Source organism: Hyposmocoma kahamanoa, unplaced genomic scaffold (assembly GCF_003589595.1).
Source record: "Hyposmocoma kahamanoa isolate Upper Pololo Valley unplaced genomic scaffold, ASM358959v1 114, whole genome shotgun sequence".
Taxonomy (NCBI): Eukaryota; Metazoa; Arthropoda; class Insecta; order Lepidoptera; family Cosmopterigidae; genus Hyposmocoma; species Hyposmocoma kahamanoa.
In genome coordinates this window covers 7,206,777-7,228,785 of record NW_020653383.1, presented here as the reverse complement: position 1 = coordinate 7,228,785, position 22,009 = coordinate 7,206,777, and positions in this window count along the sequence as shown.

The window sequence follows — 22,009 nt, the reverse complement described above, 5'->3', positions numbered from 1 at the left end:
CGTGAACCGTATTATTGTGCGCAAAACACCAGTAAGGAAGCCAGCTGCTCCACGATAATGGTTGTTTTTCGCAATTGATGCGCAAATACGCGCCCATTGTCTTATGCGTGTTTCCTAGGGCTTCCATCGACTCGTGGTGATACGCAGTCGATGTGAGTTGGCTAATTTTCAGCAATTCGCATACCTGCTTCATAGTACTTGAGATAAATTCTGTGCCACGATCTGTTGCTATTTCCCGCGGTATCCCGAATCGTAGTACAAAGTTTTCCACGAATGACCTAGCTACGGTGACTGCATCTTTTGACTGTATTGGGTATGCTTTCACAAACTTAGACAGTTCGCACTGTAAAGTGAGAATGTAAACATGACCGTTTGCGTCCTTAGGCAGTGGACCTACTATATCTAGGTATACTTTTTCGAACGCATAATTTGATGTCGTAGTTATTTCTAAAGGCTGTTTAACTTTTACACAATATTTCTGTTTCTGACATTGCTCACAGTTTGACACAAATTCCCTCACATCCTTCTCAATATTCTGCCAATAATAATACTTTTTGATATTGTTTGACATTCGCCTGATGCCCGCTTGGCCACTTGTGGGCAAAAGGTGAAAGTCATTCAATATGACGCGCTTGTCGTCTGCATTTTCTATTCTCTGTACGCCCTTTAGTATACATATACGTAGATCTGACCAATTTGTATTTGCCTTTATTTCACTTATGAGTCCGGATATAACCTCTTCATTATTTTTATTCTTTATTATGCATATCTCTTTTATGCTTAATTGCTTACATAGATTAGCTAAATCCCTCGCCAGTACGTCTCGCGTTACTGGCGATCGAGAAAAACTATTTAAATAAATGCAGTTTTTGCTTTTTACGTAAGTAAAATACTTTGACAAATTCGTCACTAGGCCTTTTCTCTTTAACTCATTAATTTTTCTATTATCAACTAACCTCAATTCAGTTAAATTTCTCGGTTGTTTAATTATCTCCACAACTTTCGGTTGTACGGGCCTCGAGTTTAGGGGATGACTAATTTCCGGTGAATTTAACTTTTTATTACTTTCTACATTATCTGCCATTCTTCTCGCTTGCGCTCTCGTCACAACATTCAAAACATTTTCATTCAATTGTTTTAATTCTTCGGACGTGATACTAATTCTAGACAACGCGTCAGCGGCGACATTCTTCGATCCTTTTATGTATTCAATTGTGAAGCTGTACTCCTCTAGTTGCAACCTGAACTTTAATAACCTACTGGAAGGGTCACGCATGCTAAATAAATATACTAAAGGTCGATGATGCGTTTGAATTTTAAATTTTCGTCCGTATAAATAAGGTCGAAAATATTTGACGCTCCACACTATTGCCAAAAGCTCCTTTTCTATAGTGGGGTACTTCTTTTCGGCCTTATTTAAACCTCTACTTGCATATGCTACTGGCCTGCCATCACTGTTACATAGTACAGCCCCTATTGCGTTACCCGATGCATCCGTCTGAAGTAAAAATTCGTTTTCCTCTGTCAAATTAGGGTACTGTAGGACTGGTGGACTTATAAGCGCGGTTTTTAATGATTGGAATGAATGCTCACATTCATCTGTCCATTGAAATGGTATATTTTTAGAACATAATTTATTTAGAGGACAAGCTCTCTCTGCAAAATTCTTTATAAATTTTCTATAATAATTAGCAAAGGCTACGAAGCGCTTCACGTCGTCTATGTTTTGTGGCCTTGGGTATTCTTCAAGTACTTTAGTTTTTTCCGGATCTGGTAGTATAGAGTATAGATACTAAGTGGCCTAAATAAAGAATTTCTTTTTGAAGGAATAGACATTTGGAGGGATTTAATTTTAAGTTAGTCTTTTTTAACCTAGCTAAAACGTTTAGTAAGTGTTTATTATGTTCAGCCAAATTTCTACCATAAATTACCAAGTCGTCTAGGTAAACAAGGCATTGCTCGTAGTTTAAACCTGACATAGCCACCGTTATCATTCGGGAAAAAGCACTGGGACTAGTCTTTAACCCCATGGGTAGTCTGGTCATCTGATACTGATTTTTGCTTGTTTACTACAAGCTGTGTATTGTCTGCTATTTTCATGCAGGTTTATCTGATAAAAACCCTGGTACAAGTCCAGGTGCGAAAAATAGACGGCGCCTGATAGCGAGTCCAGTATGTCTGTTATATTTTTGGCAGAGGGAACTTGTCATCCTGAATTTGGTTATTTAATTTCCTATAATCTATGACCACGCGCCATTTCTTCACGCCGGTTGTATCTACTTTTTTAGGTACTAGTAACAGTGGACTAGACCACGCACTTCTACATTCTTCTATTATGCCGTCATCTAGCATACCTTGAATTTGTCTATAGATCTCGACCTTTTGTGAGTGGGGTAACCTATATGATTTTACATAAACTGGGGTACTATGAGGTTTTAATTCGATTGCCTGGTGATATAATGATGTTGTGGATAACTTGTCCCCGGGTAGATGGAAAACATCAGGAAATTTGGCGCAAATATTTTCTATGGACTTTTGTTCCTCCTCATTTAAATAATCTAGTTTTACCTGAGAGAATAATGATTTAACTCTATCCGAGTTTACTTCAGTTTGAGTATATTGACATATAAAATACTCATTTAATTTTGTTGTATGCAAATTGAAATAATTTAATTTAACGATTTCATTTCTAGTATTTAATATTTTTAATGGTATTAATCCATTTACGGGATGAATTATTGTGTTCGCTAGATATTCCCCGTCACATAATTCCTGACTACTTATGACGTAGTCCCCTTTCAAATTGGTTTTAACATAATGGATACATTCGCAGCGTGCAGGTACAGTAAGATATGTTTCACTATTTTGTTTCGAATATTCAATTCTTAACACAACACTTTTTTCCGTGTTTGTCTGTAATTTCATAGTATTTGATTGAACATCTAACGTCGCTCTATACTTTTTAAAAAAATCTTGGCCCAAAATTCCGTCAGTTTTACATGGTAACTTTTTGAAAATGTAGAATTTATGCTCGAAGACATCGGTGCCGTGATTCAGTTTTAGATAAACATAGCCTTCCGAAGTTACAGTTCCACCAACTCCATTGATACATAGTCGCTCTTTATGGAATGGTATTCGTAAACTATGTATTTGATCATACTTGACGACGGAGAGCGATGCCCCGGTGTCGATTAACCACTTGCATTCATATTTATTTAAAGTCATTGACACTTTGTTAAAGAATTACACGCGCAGATATAATTAGGCTCGAAAAAAATAATTGAGCGGCTCTATGTCCGTTTTTGGTGGCTCTGTATTGTCGGGCTCTTGGTTCATGAAATGCATACTTCTATTTGAAGAAATGCGGCGATTTCCACTGTATCGACCTCGATATGCGTTTCCGTTATAGAAATTCCTACTCTTCTTCTGGTACTTACCCTGCGGAGGTCTGTAAGATTGTGACGGTCTTGATTTAGCATAACTTTGACCTCGCTGACCTTGTGTGCTCCCCATGTGACCTCTGTAAGGTCTTTTATTAAAGTTATTTTTATATGGTGATTGTTGGTACGTACCCATAATCTCTGGTACTCCCGAAGAGGTACCTGCGGCTGTTGAAATCTCTTCGTCTTGGGCGGCCTGTATAGCATCCTTTAGCGTGCTGAAATTACGAGCTGTTATAATGGTACCGACCCTCCACAAACACTTCCGTTATTTCTTTACCGAAGTCGACAATCGACTTTTCGTATTGTCTAGCCTGTTGTAATTTTGTTTGTAAGGCAGTTGCCGATTTTTGTGGCAATAGCTGCCTTTTCATGTCCCTAAGAAGTTCGTCTATTGACTGGTAAGCGGATGAAAGTCTCAATCTTGCCGACTGTGATAGTCTGGTTTTCAAGACAAATGTAATTAATTGTGTCTCACTATCCTTGTCTAAAATAGAACTGTAATATTCTGTGGCAGATATTAGGTCTTTAGTGTTTTGTTCCGCATCCGTCATTGCGGGTAAAAGGCTTAAAGCGACCTTTAAATCGAATTTCGCCATTTTTATTTTTTCTTCTTCTTCACTACTTTCTTCACTTATGTTTCCTTCACGAGCTTGTAACAAAGTCTGAATGTTATGGTATACAGCCTTAAAATCACTACTGTATCTTTGTATTAATTTTTTCTCATGCTCATCTTTGAATTGTAACACTTTACTAATCCTATCTATATATGTATCATATTGCGTTACTATTTCCTCAACTTTTTGTATATACTGCTGAACTCTTTCTCCTTTCTTACTCCTACGCTTAGGTCCTATTTTAATCAAATATTGCCGAACCGCTACCAAATCATTGCATAGTTTCTCTATATAATCTGCCATGCACATAAATCACACTCAACCATATTTAACCAACTTATTACACTTATTTTCTTACTCTAATGATATACCTTTTTATATATATCTAAATGAACAGTATAGTTATGCTAAAATGTCATAATTATCGTACTTTTCCGCCGTAATAAATACATAACAGTACGTACATGCCGATTTTACGTTTTTACACTTCACTGTGGTCACCTTTCACAAGAACATTAACACATATCATATTATCGCAACATCACATCACGGGGAGGTAGATAGTCTGTTTGTAGGCTGCTAACCAATCTTCTGTAGACGTAGTATGCCAGTTTCCACTCCACGGTTGACTCTCTTGTTGAAACATTTAAGGCAATAGCGCACGACAATGATTGTTCCGACAATTATAAAAATTAGAATAAACGCCAGCATGCACCAAGAAACCATCCCGATGTGTGTTTCTACCTTGGTTCTGGTTATTGTGTTGTGGTAACCGATTTGGGATGTAATTTGTGAAGTTTGTGGCTCCGGTTTAGAAGCTTGGGAGTTACACATTTTAACTGATGCACACAATGTCAGTAAACGCGTATTTCATCCACTTATTGTCCGATATCATTTTTATTTAATTTGTAATATAAGTCGCGGCGCGAGCGGCAGAGCCCAAATATGGCAGGGTCGCCATGTAAGGATGGGAGCTGGTGGCGATGAGTGAAACGAGCGAAGGCTGGTATAACACTGATTTATTGAGAATAATAATAATAATAACGCACACACTCAACATACACACACAACAATAGTACGAGTATACATATAGTACGCATAGGTCTACACTACAAAAGGTAGTTTTTTTTTTAAATGATAATAAATAATGAGAAGTACAAGTCGCACGCCTGATGGTAAGCGACGGGCCTACTCATACCAGCTGCAGCTTTAAATCACAAAGATCTGACCAATGCGCCCGTTACCCTGAAACATAATATTGACAAGTCCCATGTGCCTTTAGTTTCACCACCACCTTTAACTTTCAGAGTACCACCGCCGCTGGAGGAGAAGTCCTAAGATGTCGGTAATGATAACTGGTAGGAGCTGGCTAAGAACAAGCGGAATCTGGTGCCGAAGACCAGTTTCCACTTTTACCCCGTTTAAGTTCAGAGAAGTACTGCCACCTTACCTATTTCTGCCGCCAAACAGTAATGTCCGCATTACTGTGTTCTGGTTTTAAAGGGTAAGGGTGATGGTGAAATTACAAGCGAGACTTGTCAACTTGTCTCAGGGTGACGGGCGCAGCGGCAGTGCCCCTCAGATCATTGCGATTTAAAGCTCTAAGTCGCACTCCAACTGTTACAGAAAGACGTGTAGCTTGCCATCCGGTGATCGACTTGTTCGTCCCATCATTTGATTATATAAAAATAAACTTGGCTTATAATAATAAGCCAGTATAATAATAAGTCAAGTGGTTTTAAATGCAGATATGAAGCTTGGCATCCTTTCCAGGGTGAGGCGTTACTTCACACCGGGACAGTTACTTCAGCTGTATCAAGCACAAGTCCGGTCGTATATGGAGTACTGCTGCTACCTTTGGGATGGCTCTGCTGCATACCATCTGGCCACCTTGTATTCAATTGACAAGCGTGCCAAGAGGCTTATAGGCGACTTGGAATTAGTAGAGGCGTAGCTGCATAGGCTTGAACACCTCGGTAAAGTTGCCTGCTTATCGGAATTTTACAGGATATAACACGGATAGTGTGCGATGGAATTACATGATTTAATTCCGCCTTTCTCTTTCCATCACCGGGGGACTAGACGTAGGCTTGAATCCCACCCCTATGGATATTCCAAAGATTCGCACCAAGCGTTACCTTTCCACATTTATATGGCGAACGGCTATGGAGTGGAATTCCCTGCCTGCAAACTTGTTCCCTGAACGTTATAACTTGGATCTTTTCAAGGCGAGAGTGAATAGGCATTATTTAGGTGTGCATGCTCCATCATCGACCTCATCACTTTCCATCAGGTGAGATGGAGGTCAAATGCGCACTTACATTTGGTTAAATAAAATCGTGAAAATGAATAAAAAATTAAAAATATATTTTCATAAAAAATTTAAAGGTACCGGCTGCATGATAAGGCTCATAATTACCTTGAAAACTGAAAAAATTAAATATACATTTAATTTTACTAACTAATATGTATACATAGAGTATAATGAAGCACTGTTAATTTATACTAAATAACTAATCTACACGATTTACACTTGTCGGTGACGTGTGCTGCAATCTGGTGTCAAGTAACCGGCCTCGGAATAGCCGATATATGACTCGTTTCGGCCAAAAGTCCTTTTTTATTAAGGTCAACAGTTGTTCGGTCGGCACTCGTGTTAAAATGTATTAAAATTCTTTATTGGCTGAAATTTACTTTGAAGAGATACTACCAAGATAACACCAATACAACTTTAAATTGGGATTCGATAAATAGATTTGCAGATATGGCCAACAGCCATAAGCATAACAAGACGCAAATACCAATATTCGACCTCTACAGTACATATTTTCCATCTGCAGGTATATCAAATCATAAATATCAATCAAACGTAGTTAGTACTTTTTTCAAAACTTACCTACATTGTCCGAGAGGTTTATTCCTTCACTCCTCTCGACATAATGCTTTATGTATTTTCAATACCTCACTATCTGTATTTTAAAATGGAAATGTACTCTCAAAATCTTCTTTCAAGTGAAGCAACATTTTAAAAGCTATCAAAGAACAGTAAAATCTAGTATCGTCCAGTATAGTACAGAACGTAAACTGTTTCACACTTGTGCTGCGGAACGCTATTGAGAGCAGATCAATCGGGCTGTACGATCGGTGTCTGTACATGATAGACTAAGAATACGACAATATGGACGTGTTACTTTTGTTAACCACTTGGTTTTTTATTGGTTTGCTTGAATCCCAAAGACATGATCGCTTTTGAGTTAGATGACGTTTTGTAGTGAATATTTGGAACATGTTGATTCGAGCAAGAAATTGCCCCCTTCAACTACTGCGAATCGTATTCCAGAACTCTACTCAATGCTCAAGTGTCAGGACTTGAGTATGATTTCAAGGACTAGAAATCATACTCAAGTCCTGACTTGAGCATTGAGTAGAGTTCTGGAATACGACCCTGCAACACCTATCAAGGTACCTTTATCGTCGGTTCGACACATATCGCACCCTGAGAATGACACAATGCAAAATTTTTTATTTTTTTTACTAAAGTTAAGAAAATTGTGATAACTGCAATTTCTTACTCAACGAAGATTTTTGAGTTTTCAGCTAAAATAAAATGGAACCTACATAGTTTTCGAAACAAATTTTCACCTACCACAATAAAATAATGGCATTTTTGATAATTTCGTTTTTCTCATAATCTTTTCAAGTAAATTAACATTTCTTATTTCGTATCTTATTTATAAATAAAGGGATAAATTACTCTATAACTTAACCACTAACCAGCGGAGATCTGGCTCAGCAATACTGTACTATATTAGTCTTTATGCAAAACGACATTATCCAAAAAGAAACGATATCTTTCACGGAGTTTCTAGTAAATTATTTCACAGCTCGGCGATCTCTGTCACTACAAAAAAAAGTCAGTATCACCCTTATACATCATAACGTCATTACGTCATGTGGCAAATTCTAGGCAAAAAACGAACACGGGGGTTTTTGCATCATAAAGTTCGTATTCTCAAATCCAAGACGACGTTAAAAAAATGTTTTTTGTAGAGTGACGTTAATATTAATTTCAGTGTGAGATATGCTTATCAAAAGTACATTGTTCAAATCTAGATAGCAATTTGTGGATTCTGGGTTTACAAAAGGTTATTTTACGTTCTTGAATAAGCAATCTTTCTTTCCCTTTTCCATAAGAATATATGATTCGTATGTTACAATAATCTGTCTTCCATTAAGCAACAGTTATTGTTTCGAATCGGTAATTTGTATTGAATTAAATAAGTGCAAATTTCAATACAAGCTACATGTATGAATATTTACTTAGTTTACCACCTCCAAAAGTAAATTATCACTGTGCACCATCCATGTGACCAAAGACATTTGCTTGTGAAATTCTAACCGCTCCGTCCTCTTAAATCTCGTCCGGGAAATCGAAGTCTGAACCCCTTACGAGCTGACTCGACAATCAGGCCAAGTTTAATTCAAGTCCGGACGTTATGCAATCGGTTTTATTTAACGAATTTACATCTTGTATATATTTTTGGTTTTTAGTTGATAATTTTCGTTTTCATTTTTATAATTTATGTTACATTAAGCCGCACAAGCTGCTCTTTGTCAGTGTCGCGTCTGCAAAATAATAGTTTTTTTTAATAACATCAAGTAACCGGACGAACAAATCGTGCTACACGCCTATCCATAACAGTTACAATGCCACTCAGAGCACTGTGCCCGTCACCCTAAGACATAAGTTGACAGGTCCCATGTGCATGTAATATCACCAGCACCCTTTCCTTTCAAAACTGGAACACAGTAATGCTGACGTTACTGCTTGGCAGCGGAAATAGGTAAGATGGATGTACTACAATGGACGAACTCTTTCACAAGGAGCTCTCCTGCCTATTAACACTAAAACTTTACTATTATTAGCATATACTCGATGTTACTAGTGTTCTTGAAGTATTGTAGACCCAATATCTTTGCTCTAGTTGGTTATACGAGTATTATACCAGTGCCCGACTTGCAAATTATTTATGTAGCTTATATGTGGTATTCATTAGGTGATGAGTTTATTTTTCTCTTCTCTTTTTTCCATTAGATGACACATGAAAATAATTTATGCTAACAGAATGCCTACCTTTTGTCCTACTTGATGAGAATAACCTCAAACAGTACACTTAAACTCTGTTCAAAGCATTGAATAAAAATATTACCTAATCTGTATAAAAATGTCCGATCCCGACAACTACCTTACTACCTATCTACAAGTTCAAAACTGCCAAGTACAGAAATTCTACAACAAAATTTACATGGAGCTACGAAACGATTGATTTGTTACATTTTATAGAAAAATGCTTAATAAAACAAATCATGTACAAAGGTACTTGAAGGAGCTGGTCATATTATTGAAGACTTTTCCGTAGTGTTTTAAAACAAATTTGATTATTTTTAATAATAGAATTTTCTGTGCAAAAACCGCGTGGATAGGAATCACCACCCTAATTATTTTACCTCAACGCAGCTCTATTGTATACCAGATCGGAGTGGAGAAACCAGTCTAAGCATGGACACTCAAAATCTTCTATAGGGGGTTATTCTATTCCAAAAGTTAGATCATAATGACTGCGAGCCAGATGGCGTAGCATAATGAATAAAAAAATACATTTTAATTTATTTTACATATTTCTACAGGTTATCAGATGTTCTAGAACTATGATTTATTTATTATTTTATTTACCACTAGGGTACGAACTAACAGATGTTCATGTCAGCGAAAAAAATGCCAAAATTTTAGCTTCCCATAAATGGAATAATCCACATTACATAGACTAATTCCTATGTAAATACGTAAATTCTCTTAAAATAGACAAATAAATTACCTGTGAAATACATACATATTTCACAAGAAAATATTCAGTACGATAAATATATAAACGTAACATCATTTCTCACTAGCACTGTGTACGTCTGTCAAACACACATTTTGAAGTTGATGAATGACAAAAAATAATAAAAATAAATTTAAAAAAGGCAATTGGTATACCAGACAAAACCTATTCGCACGCAGCGTTACCTTTCCACATTGTGCAAACGGCTATGGAATGGAATTCCCTGTCTGCAGACTTATTCCCTGAACGCTATAACTTGGGCCTTTTCAAGGCGAAAGTAAATAGAAATTATTAAGAAATATAAAATCCGTTCTGTACTTATTTTTCTAACATTACATTATTTACTGATGTCTTTGTTGATTAATTATATATGTGTGCATCACAATGTTTTGTTTTTGGACAGTTAAACAAATGTTTTTTTTATTTTGTATCTCACCTGAAGGAAAGTCGACGATTAAGCTTGCACACATTATTAAATATCTTTTGCAGATGTGAGCAAGTTCAATCATGGTGTTTTCCTTTTCTAAAAAAGCTCATGGCAAATTTTAATTAAATTTCGTACATATATTCTTAAAAACTCGAACCATTACGCTATTGCGGCTGTTAAATTCTCTATTAAATATTGTTTAATTGTAATAACAAAGGTCAATAACATATTTAAATAAAAATAAGTACTAATCGTGATTATGTTCAGTTGGTAGGGAATGGATTTTATATGTCTTCTGTGTTGTAGTTAAGAGAAAAAAAAAATCTGTGTATTTAAAATTTATCTAGAACTACCGAGATTGGTAGCTCAGTGTGCAACGGTTACCTAGAAAATGTACCGTGTCCAGACAAATTGACAGCAAAATTTTGAATCGACAGCTTTCCCGAGCGAATGATCATAGCATATTCAGCACAATAGAACTGTCATATTAAGAAGTTGTGAAATTTCGGTCGATTGTACTGAATGGATAGGCCAATTATATTTCTAAATTGCCTGTTCAATATGAATGATTGATTTGTAGTTAATATTAAAGACATTGGTGGTTAACGGAGGATGTTCCATGTGCGATTTTCGATTTCGAGGACTAACTCCTATTTCGTATAATATGATAGTAAATCATCAACTCATTGTACGTCCCGTTGCTTGGCACCAGAAAACCATTTTCCGACCAGACGCGCTGGCCGAATGACGCTAGTTTCAGATGGACGCACATCTGCCGCGCGTCGTAACGCGCGTCGGAACGTTCAGATGACGAGAGACATGCGCGGCGCGCGCAAGTATTTGGTTATAAACTGGTTGATAGCGACGTCAGGGGCACGTTTTGATATGACAAGTCGTAGCTCTAAGGTTAGATTCAGATGGACGCACACCTGCCGCGCAGCGAACGAAAGCGCGTTAGAACGCTCGGATGACGAGATGCAAAGCGCGGTGCACGCTAGTACTAGCAGTGAAGTGAAGATACACGTTTGCAGCGGTGACGCTCGTTTGGAAGTAGTTCCTCTAAAGGCAGTGCACCGCACGGTTACACGCAGCAATGCGTGTATATATGAACGAATGTAGAATTTAAAATATATGAACATCAAGACGCGCAATTTGAAAACGAGCGTTAAAGTTTTGTCATCTGAACTTAAGTTACTTACCCCTGAACACGTCCTAATGACACTGAAACGCTCGGTTATCAGAACAGTTTCACTGCCAGTGCTTATGATTCTAAACGCACTGTGATGCACGTTTTGAAGTATTTATTCTGAACGCGGCAGTACCATGCGCGCACATAATGAACGAATGTATGTAAAATATATGAATATCAAGACGCGAAATTTGAAACGCTCATTACGCGCGTTAGTTTTTTGTCATCTGAATTTAGCTTAACCTTCCAGTGGTTGCGACCACTCACACAAACGCGGTCTCATGGACCGCATTTAGTCATTTTACAAAAACTATAAACCATAAATGGTTGAGCGACCATAATATCCTCGAGGAGATGAGGTACTTCTTAGTGGGCTACTAACATTGACATTAACTCGTGATATTCGTCGCAAGCGCACATGTGTCTTTATTTATGTTAACGGTCTCAGGTTCCGCGCGCGACCGGTCGTGTTCCAAAAAAATTCATGGAATGAAATTGAAACCTGGGTGAGTATTTCATGTTACATGTACTATATTATTTAATAAAATTAATGTTAATTGTTGTCTATCTACACAATTCATTTTTTTCTATTAGCGTTCTGATTAGCTTTCCTATATACCAAAGGTTGTCTGGAAGAGGTCGCTCTTAGCCATAAGTCCGCCTTTGCCCACATTAATTGCTGTCTATGTACTGTTTTTGGTCTTGTGTGTGAGCAAGAAAGTGTATATCTGTCTACTTACGTATATTACAAAATTACATTATTTTATGTAATATTATATTTAATTATTTATTATTACACTATTTGTTAAAGACAATGAGTTACGATGAATCAGAACGGCTCGCAAAGGAGGCGGAAACAGAAGATGAAGATTTAATTTTGTCAAACCATTGATACTGATAAGGAGTAGGTTATCGTAGTACAGTCAAGAGCACGTCAAACTTGACACTTTCTACTTGGACCGTACTTATCCTAAGCGGCATAGAGTTGGATTTAAGCCTTAAGTGTCAATCTTGACAGGCTCTTGACCCTGTACCTACTCTTAAAAATATTTAGAAGTTTTTTATTTTGTTTTCCTTTTTTATTATATTAGAATTAAGATATTACGTAGAACATCGTGAAAAAAAAAATATTAAAAAATAATTGTGTTTTAGAGTTCCTACAAAATTGTGCAATTATTATTGATAATAATTTTGATTAGTCTTAGTAATAATTATGATGTCTATTAACGATTGAGATAGAAAATTTCATCTTGTTTTGTTATTTTCTTGATTTCTAACGTTGTTTTGTGTCATATGACTAAAATTTTGAAAAAAATATTTAATAACAATAATAATAATAATAAATTTATTTCCTTCACACACAATTTCAACCACAATTAAACATTCTTAAGTAATAAAACATTTGTTGTCTGTGAAGGCTGGAGCCTAAACTAGGATACCCTGTGCTATAGGTCTCCAGGCCTCCGCCTACGGATAAAGTATCAATAAAACATTGACTGCGTCATGAATAATTGCTGAGAGAAAGTTACTCAAAATTTGGTTTATACAAATGAAAAAAATTATAAATATAAATAAAATTCAAAACTAGAGGGTAAGTATTTTGTTGGGGGTGTGTGAGAGTGTGTGTTTGTGTGTGTGTGTGTGTGAGTGACAGTGTGTGTTTGTGGGAATTAACTATAATGGAACACATTTTCGGTTTCCTCATATGACAAAGTCAATAGCCTTTTAGTGACCACGTTCTCCATTTCTATCCATTTATATAGACAAAAGACTTATTTTTATTATGTGCTATGCAACGTAATGATGATATTCATTTGTCTTCTCAAACTAAACGCACAAAGTTGCGGTCTCGCAGACCGCGCGCGACTGCTTATGTTCGGCGCAAGGAAGCGACCACTGGTAGGTCAAGGGTAGGTTTCACGCATTTTCCACGGGTTGTGAGCCACCTTCGACTAGCAAATTTCATTCTTAAATATTAACAAATGTACGTAAGTTAGTAATTAACATTCATCTATATTCATCCGTACATGGCACTGTAGGGATTCGAAACCTCGATTACTGAATTAAGAAGTAATCTTTCTACCTTTTTTTTGTACCTAGCCTTGGGTTATCACCGCTCTCTATTAACTTAATACTTTTACTTCCAATGTCTTTACAAGCTCGCTCGATCGTGCGAGATTCATTTTATTTTTTAAAGGTAGCTAGCTAGTCACTAAAAATGTTAAGATTCTTGGCTTCAAATATGTTGTCGTATAGCTTACTACAAAAAAATTACTAAGGCACTATGTGCTATTTTGTCGAATAACATTCCTTGTATTTTTTTAAATTCTGCGCTCAGAACTAATGCCAGAACGCACTTTATAAAAATATCATTAATTTTAAATAAAAATATGTAGGTACATAAAGTGTCAATCAAACACCAAAACGTACCACCAGGTTGAAATCCAGTATTTCCTCTGATGAAAAATCCCAAACAGACATAAAACTGAAGTACTAACTATTGTTTTAATTTATTCTAATTCCATTATTAATTAATAATAAATTTAACTTAACAAATATTCATATTCTTAAAACAAAATAATTTGTGAAACATAATATAGCGTAAACTTGAGTGTTTCTTTGTAAAATTAAATGTAAGGTATTTAATTAATAACTTTTGTGACTACAGTGAAAAAATATGGGAGGTTTGCGTTAATATTAGACATAACTTGTTGATGACTTTACCACCTAACCTCGCTTCACCTCACCACCTCAGTCAACCGTGATCATGGGACCTGTAAAGGACCCGAAACGTTGGTTTGTTTCAAAAAAAGAAAACATATATACGCGATTTATATCCGTAAAAATACTTTTATTTCCTATTACTTGCAAAATAAATTTTCTAAATTGGTTCTGCTCTAGGAGTTCTAAGCCAATACCCAGTTCTAAGCCACTATAGAGTTTTGGGTAAATTAACCAATCACCATTAATGAATTAATGTTACCATTCACTCCACCGGAGTTAATTTCGTTACGTCGCGTCGTTTTACTACAAGGAATTTTAGGATTAGATTTAAATTTAGCATTGATTTTTTAAATTTGTTGTTGACTTATTATCAAGATGGGTTACTTGGAACACTTTTTTCAGTTTTTTACGGATATGAAAATAAAAAAGTATTTTGGACAGCGTAAAATCCTTCTTTATTGACCATTTAACTGACTTTATCAAAGAAACATTGATCTGTCAAATTAAATGGACTTGTCCTCACGAATAATTTACCATTCACCAAGATATACTATAGAAGAATAACGGCACCGATCCCTAATCTGTCGGGGAACCGCCTTCGATATTCTTCCTCAAATGAAACTCCTTAATCTTATGAAGTGGACTGTATATTCATATAAAAAACTTATGTCGATCTGACTTATAACATGAACACGTCTTACTACTAAGAGCGCAAGAATGCGAATGAAGCTAAACAAAAGCGAAAGAACACAAATACCAATATTTGCTTATACTTATACCGCTATGCCGCTCGGCCAATCAGAGCTCCTGAATTATTTCTTTTCCTCTCAATTCTAGCTCTGACCGGCCAGGCGCGTACGGTCGTCCGTAACATCCTCCCCTCAGCGAAGTCTTACGACCTAAGGCTAGGTAAACAATGAAAAAAAAGGATAAAATAGTATAAAAAAAGATAAAACAAACGATCTAAACGGTATACAAAACAAATCAATTTAAACATTACCTACGCGTAAAAAAGTAAATACAAAGAATACAAATCTTATCCTTATTCTAAACATAATCAAAACAAAACCTAGCCTAATTACTTGGGGAGGACGGCCAACTTACGTGCCAGACGCCTAAAAATACCACCCCGTGTCCTAACTTCGACGCTCCTAACTGTGCCGTCGGGGCTCGGGTAGATTTTCGCTACTTCCCCGCGCGGCCATACGTTCCATGGCAACGTAGAGTCTACTATTAGGACTAATACTCCGACGGCGAGATTTCTGCTGAATCGGAGGGTGACCCGCGCGGAATAAGCTGCTGTAAATATTCCCTAACCTGCCAAGAAACTATCTGCCAACGCTTGCACCGCTCGCCTTTGACGTCTATCTGTACTCTCACACGTTCCGATAATGGGCAGGACGTTCGGTTGCTCAAGCAAGAAGTGGTTTGGCGTGAGCGCCTCGGGCTCGGCCGGATCTGCCGATACGTGAGTAAGCGGACGCGCGTTTAGAGTGTATTCTGTTTCCGCAAGCAAGGTTAACAAAACTTCTTCTTTTGGCGCTCTATCGTGTAAGGTAACTGATAACGCAGTCTTTACCGACCGCACTAATCGTTCCCACGCGCCCCCTTGGTTCGGCGCGCCCGGGTCGATATATCGCCATTCCATGCGCTGCGTTAATGCAAATCCGCGGAGCTCGGGCTCCCATTCTTTCATAGCTGCCCGTAGCTCGGCATCAGCGCCTCTAAAATCCGTCCCGTTATCGCTGTACATAACTCGCGGCCAGCCGCGGCGTTCTACGTAAGGCCTTTATTGCCGAATCCGTAGTTAATGACGCGTCGAGTTCTAAATGTACCGCGCGCGTAGTTAGACAAGTGAATAATGCGCCCTAGCGTTTTTCGTGTCGCCTACCTATCGTAACTATCATCGGTCCGAAATAGTCTACTCCGCAATTGCTAAACGGTGGACTATACGCGTCTAGTCTCGCAGCGGGTAAGTCTCCGAACGCATGAACGGCGTAACTTTTCTGAGACGACAGAAGGTGTAACATCGTATACACAGTTGAACGAAATCTCAGCACATAGTAAGTCTGTCTCACGTAGTTCGACGACGCGCTCGCGCTCGCCGTGTCCGGAACGCCTATGTACGTTATCAGCGCAGAGTTCGACCTAAATCGCGGGTGACTTGACAGACTGTTCGATATGCGCTGCATTTATACGACCGTTCACGCGCTTAAATTCCGGCGACGCGTCCATCTTCCGTTCGATCGTTTGTAGCCTGCGGAGCGCCATGTCGTAGCTCGGCGGCATGACAACTACGTCGTTTATCCACGGCAGCCCTACCTCGAATTGGTGGCCTATTCGCTTCGCGGTTCACGCGAATATATCTATATATTCGCTCTATATAGTACGGTGTCTCCCACACCGTACCGGTCTTATCAATTGGTCGCTACGCCGCTCGGCCAATCAGAGTTCCTGAATTATTCATTTTCCTCTCAATTCTAGCTGTGACCGGCCAGGCGCGTACGGCCGTCCGTAACAGATACCATTGTACAATTAGCAGCTAGTAACGGGTATAAAAAGAAATGGAAACACACCAATTTTTTACTCATTGAATACAACGAACGGAAAATGGCGCGTTTCAAACTTCTGTGATGTCAAACAATGTTATGTGACATTTGACGTCTAGAATATTTGATATTTCCATTAAAAGCAGTTATCAATATCAAGTATTTGTTAGCAAGTTTTTTGAGAAACAAAAAATTATCTTCAAACTATTATTTTATTTCATTATATAACAGTTTTAGTAATTTTAAACTATTATTATTTTAATAATTCTGATTTACAAAATAATGATACATTTAACTGCCTCCCGGTGCCTGACCGGTTACCATGCTGGTCTGCCACGCAGAGGTTCAATTCCCGGGCCGGGACAAATATTTGTATGGCCTACATTTATTTCTCTCGTGAGTTTGGGTGTAATTTGTTGTTGCCTATGTGTGTGTCTATGACACCCGCGATACAGGGTTTCCCTAGTGCGGGGCTATGTTGAGTGTGTGTGTTATTATTGTATATTATTATTTTTATTCATTTACAACGAAATTGCAACTAGACTATTATAAAACTATTGTCGGACATAATTATGACGTCACTGAAACGGAAAAGTTTACAGTACCGATGGCACTGGGTTTACGATACAAAAGTACGAAATCAGCTATCAGATAGGTTTACGGTCGCCATTCCCAGATGGACTCAATAATGACTCGCAGATGTCTATCTGTAGGTGCGTTGATCGTGTCTCATAATTAAAATTCCGCCAATGTAGTCACCACTCGAGTGAAAACCTTAACATCGCGATTCAGTATTTGCGTGAAATGGGTCAATGCCATCTAGCGCCTTTTGAAAGAACTATAAAATGCTCGTAGTTGCTTATGGCAGCCTATGCGTAACAGATATGTTACAAAACTATAATTTATTATCTATTTCCTCTACAAATTTGTCACTATCCTGACAATAAAATATTGTTTTCCTATTTTAAAACACACGTAGCGTAAAATTCTGAATAGAATGCGACTATCACGTTCAATAGTTCAATACCGAAGCGACCACAGGAAATTGTAGCATAGAATTTTGCTAAGGTACAAGTACGCATACGAGCTATTCAATTAAATACCTTGTAACAGCGCATACTAATTTTTGACCTTAGCTTTACTTTCGGTAGTACCATACTATACTTTATTTATTTTATTTTTATAATATCAAGTGACGGGACGAACAAGTCGTGTGCCTGAACACACCACACAATACCAACATTAAACACCATGCTCTTAACATTATTATATTAACATCTTACTTAAGCCAACTGTGTCTATAAAAAAAATATTTATTGAATTCACATTAACGACAAAATCTTTCGATTGTTGAATTTATGTTGTTTTTGTGTCATCGTGTTTTGTTTCTTTTATGTCTTCTTTTTTCTCTTCCTTCTTTCGAATTGTTAATTTCGCATACCTAATTTGTGAGTTGTCAAAATTCTTCTGCTGAGAACTTTAATATAAATAATGATGTGCAGGTCTTGGTCATTTGAAATAGTATCATCTACGATGCCAATAATAATAATCTGTTAATACAACAGAGCTCGAAATACACTCGAGATCTAAAGAAAATTTTATGTTCTTAAATTGTAATTATTGTGCCGTAGTCTTTGTGAATTTATGCTCTCTTTCCACACTTGGCTTGGATGTCGGCATAAATAAATAAAAAAGTATACAAAAGGCCGTCACTGAAATTTTAATTAAAATGTGCTGCCTATTTAATGTTTTGTGCTACTGCAATCTCACTCGCCGCCAAGGATGTCAATGTTCTAACGCTCTATGTTAACCACTTTGCAGCTTCAAAGGAGTTAAGTTATTTAAGTGACACCAATATTTTTCTAAAGTACTTTACTCAGAACGTGAAAGAACCAAAGTATACACCTTTTTCAACAACTGAGCTCCTACAAGCACAATCATTGCACCATCAATTTTAAGTAATGAATCATACGCAATATCATATTGTGATTGATTCTTTCAAGTATCTCAATGGGCTAACTTCATTAAACACGACGTTTTTTAGTGTGGAAGTCAGTCCCCACAGGTCGGTGATCTCGTACGCTAAATCATTATACTTTCAAGAAGAAATACCATCGACTGTGGTCGCTTATTCGCAAGAATAGTTCTAACCATGATAACAGATCGGTCCCAAAATTTTAGCCCTTTTTTTAATTGACTATAGTTGATTTTGGTAATAGATTATTGGAATACCGCCTTTCCCACTTCAAATTTACAAATTTAACTTTTATGCCACGGTAAAGGTGAGAGTTTAATAGATACCCAAAATAGTAGGCCTAACGATGGTTTCGGCAGCGTCTAGTTTGCCAGAATTACCGCACTTAGTGATATCCACTTCGGTAGATGGAATAGGGTTCTGCCAAATAGCCTAGAAAATAATTATAGTGATATTTAATGGGGGGTTTCAAAAGGCAATAAACATTAATACTTACAAATTATACATACACATACAAGGAGTGCACGAAAGGAACTTCCCCGCATGATGTAGCATTCGTTTCCTATAGGCTAGGAGTACCTCATGCCGAATGGTAAATCCTTTCACCACGATCGCAATCATTATATCGATACGACAAGAAGAAGAGAACACTTTCAAATTTTCAAAAGATAATTTATCTTACAACTAGTATGATGGCTATCTTTCTTTATCATCGTCCTCAACCTAGTGTAAGAAAGTCTGTAGGAAGTCTCTTCTAAGGGGTCACAACGTATATTAGGGAATTCACACGTTTCCCAAGAGTTGTCAGCCTTCTCATGTTCAGAAGGACTAGCACGACAGGGCGCGACTTGCATGAGAGCAACATAAAGCGCGAGATACTACTATTCTTATATAGAGATCCCGCGCCTTATGTCGCTCTCGCGCAAGTCGTGCCCTGTTGAGGAAGTTTTTCTTCACCATTAGTGAAGGTTTTGTTACTAAACATTCACAAATGTACATCATTATCATCATCAACCCTTTGTAAGTCCCACTGCTGGGCACGGGTCTCCTTAGGCCATAGTCTGCCACACTGGCCCAATGCGGGTGACAAATGTATATGTAACTTACAAAGTTACGACGGCCACGACGGCCTTACTATAGTTGGTAGAAATTTGTGTTCTTATTTAAGTAAGAACTACACGTTAAATATCAAATTGGCTTAAAAACTTTCCTACAACGTCATTCCCAAATGAGACAACCAAGGAGTCATACTAAAATAATTTTACGAATCACAGTTGAAAGATTAAGTTTGTTTAACAATTTTCTCCACATTTTTGTGCTCAGAACCAAAAGGTCGACAAAGTCGGCTTGGGGGGCCAGGTATCTTGTATATATGACCATACAACCCCTACAAGGATACGAACTATCAATCTCTCAATAGAGAAGCGACCGTTCTTCACTAGGTTACCATCAGTCGTATTTTTTAAAACCTAATAGGCTTAAAAAAAACAAATACAAAGATCGAACACCCTGCAAAAATTCCACCGATCCGGCTGGATTCGAACCAACGTCTTCCAGCGAACCTGTCATGGTTTGTATTAATAATTATTACAATCTGTGGAGTAATTTCATAAAAATAAATGAATATCATGGTGGTCAAACACCATTAAGTTGACTACTTAAAAAATTACATCTGAAGTTTTAGTTTTATTTTCAGAGTACAATTTCTATAGGATTATTAGACTGTGGTACAGTGTACTCTATGTACGACCCATTTGCTTAATCCCGTGATGGACGGCTACACTGGATTTTATTAGCCCAACCGGCTCTAAACGTTTTTCAATAAAATGTTTTTTTTTTGCACTTTTTTATGATACCAAGTGAGCGGATGAACAAGACGTGCGCCTGATGGTTAGCGACACCTCCATAACAGTTGCAGTGCAACTCAGAGCTTGTTTAGTAGCAAAAACAGTCTCTAATGGTGAAGAAAAACTTCGTGAAACCTGTATGTAAGAAGGTTTACAACCTTCAGACAAGTCCCATGTGCCTGTAATTTCACTAGTATGCTCTCTTGAGAAATGTTTCGAAATGTTGCTTTCGCCCGTTCTATAAGACACTGACGATATTTATGTAATTATGTTGTTTTCTTTCTTTAGATTTCTTGTGCAATGACTATTGCTATTATACTTCGTTTCAATCCATTTTAAATAAAAAATAAACAAACAAGACGCTTACCCGATCATGGACGCTTTAGTGAGGGCCAATTTTAATGCCAACTACTAATCGATTAATTAACTGAATAAATGGATTTGTTTAATTGAGTCACACTAGCGGATTTCCTTACATAAATTGTAAAAATATATTTAAAATTTCCGATATCTTATTTTTAAATTCTCCTTCAAATCCTGACACTTAGGTACTAGTTCGATTGCGATTGAAATTTTCGATTTGCTAATCGATTACAAAAACTTTAATTGAATGAACAGAGTGTTTTTTTTTCGTACAGCACTATGCGACCATAGTTAAGTCATAGTTGTAATAGTTGAAAAATCATCTTAATTTTGGACTACCATTTTTCAAATACGATTTTACGATGCTATTCAAATAAATATTGTTGGAAAAAGTGATGGGATGTCAAGTCGAAATCTTCGAAATATACGTGAAAGTTATTCGATTTTGAATTTTAACCAAACTGTTTTGTTTACTTTTTGTTTAAAATGAATTGGAACAGACTATAGTAATAATATGTGTTATCAATGTTTATCCTATCCTTTGTTATCTTAACCTATACATTAGTTTATTTCCCTGTGGATCTTCCTGGACTCAGGTGTTTACAAATCAATCACCCAAAGAGGGGCTAATGGACCAATTGTCATTATTTATTTATTTATTTTCACATTGCACATGTACAAAATATTTATAGATCTTACAATTAGGTTAGTCAAGTACATGACCCAGTCTGGGTATTGCAAGTATCTTAAAACTAAATTTATATAGTATATGTCCTTTTATTAAATAAACACAAAAATTATTATAAATTATTATTATTATTATATTTAACAAATTATTTTTAACGCTTCCCAACATAATCCCTACAACCAAAAATAAATATCACAATTAGACAATAACTAACAGGAAAGAAAACATAATATAAACCCATCAAAATTTAAGAAAAATAGTAATGTCAATAATTATGTCGACAAATAGTGTCAAAAGAAGTGCCA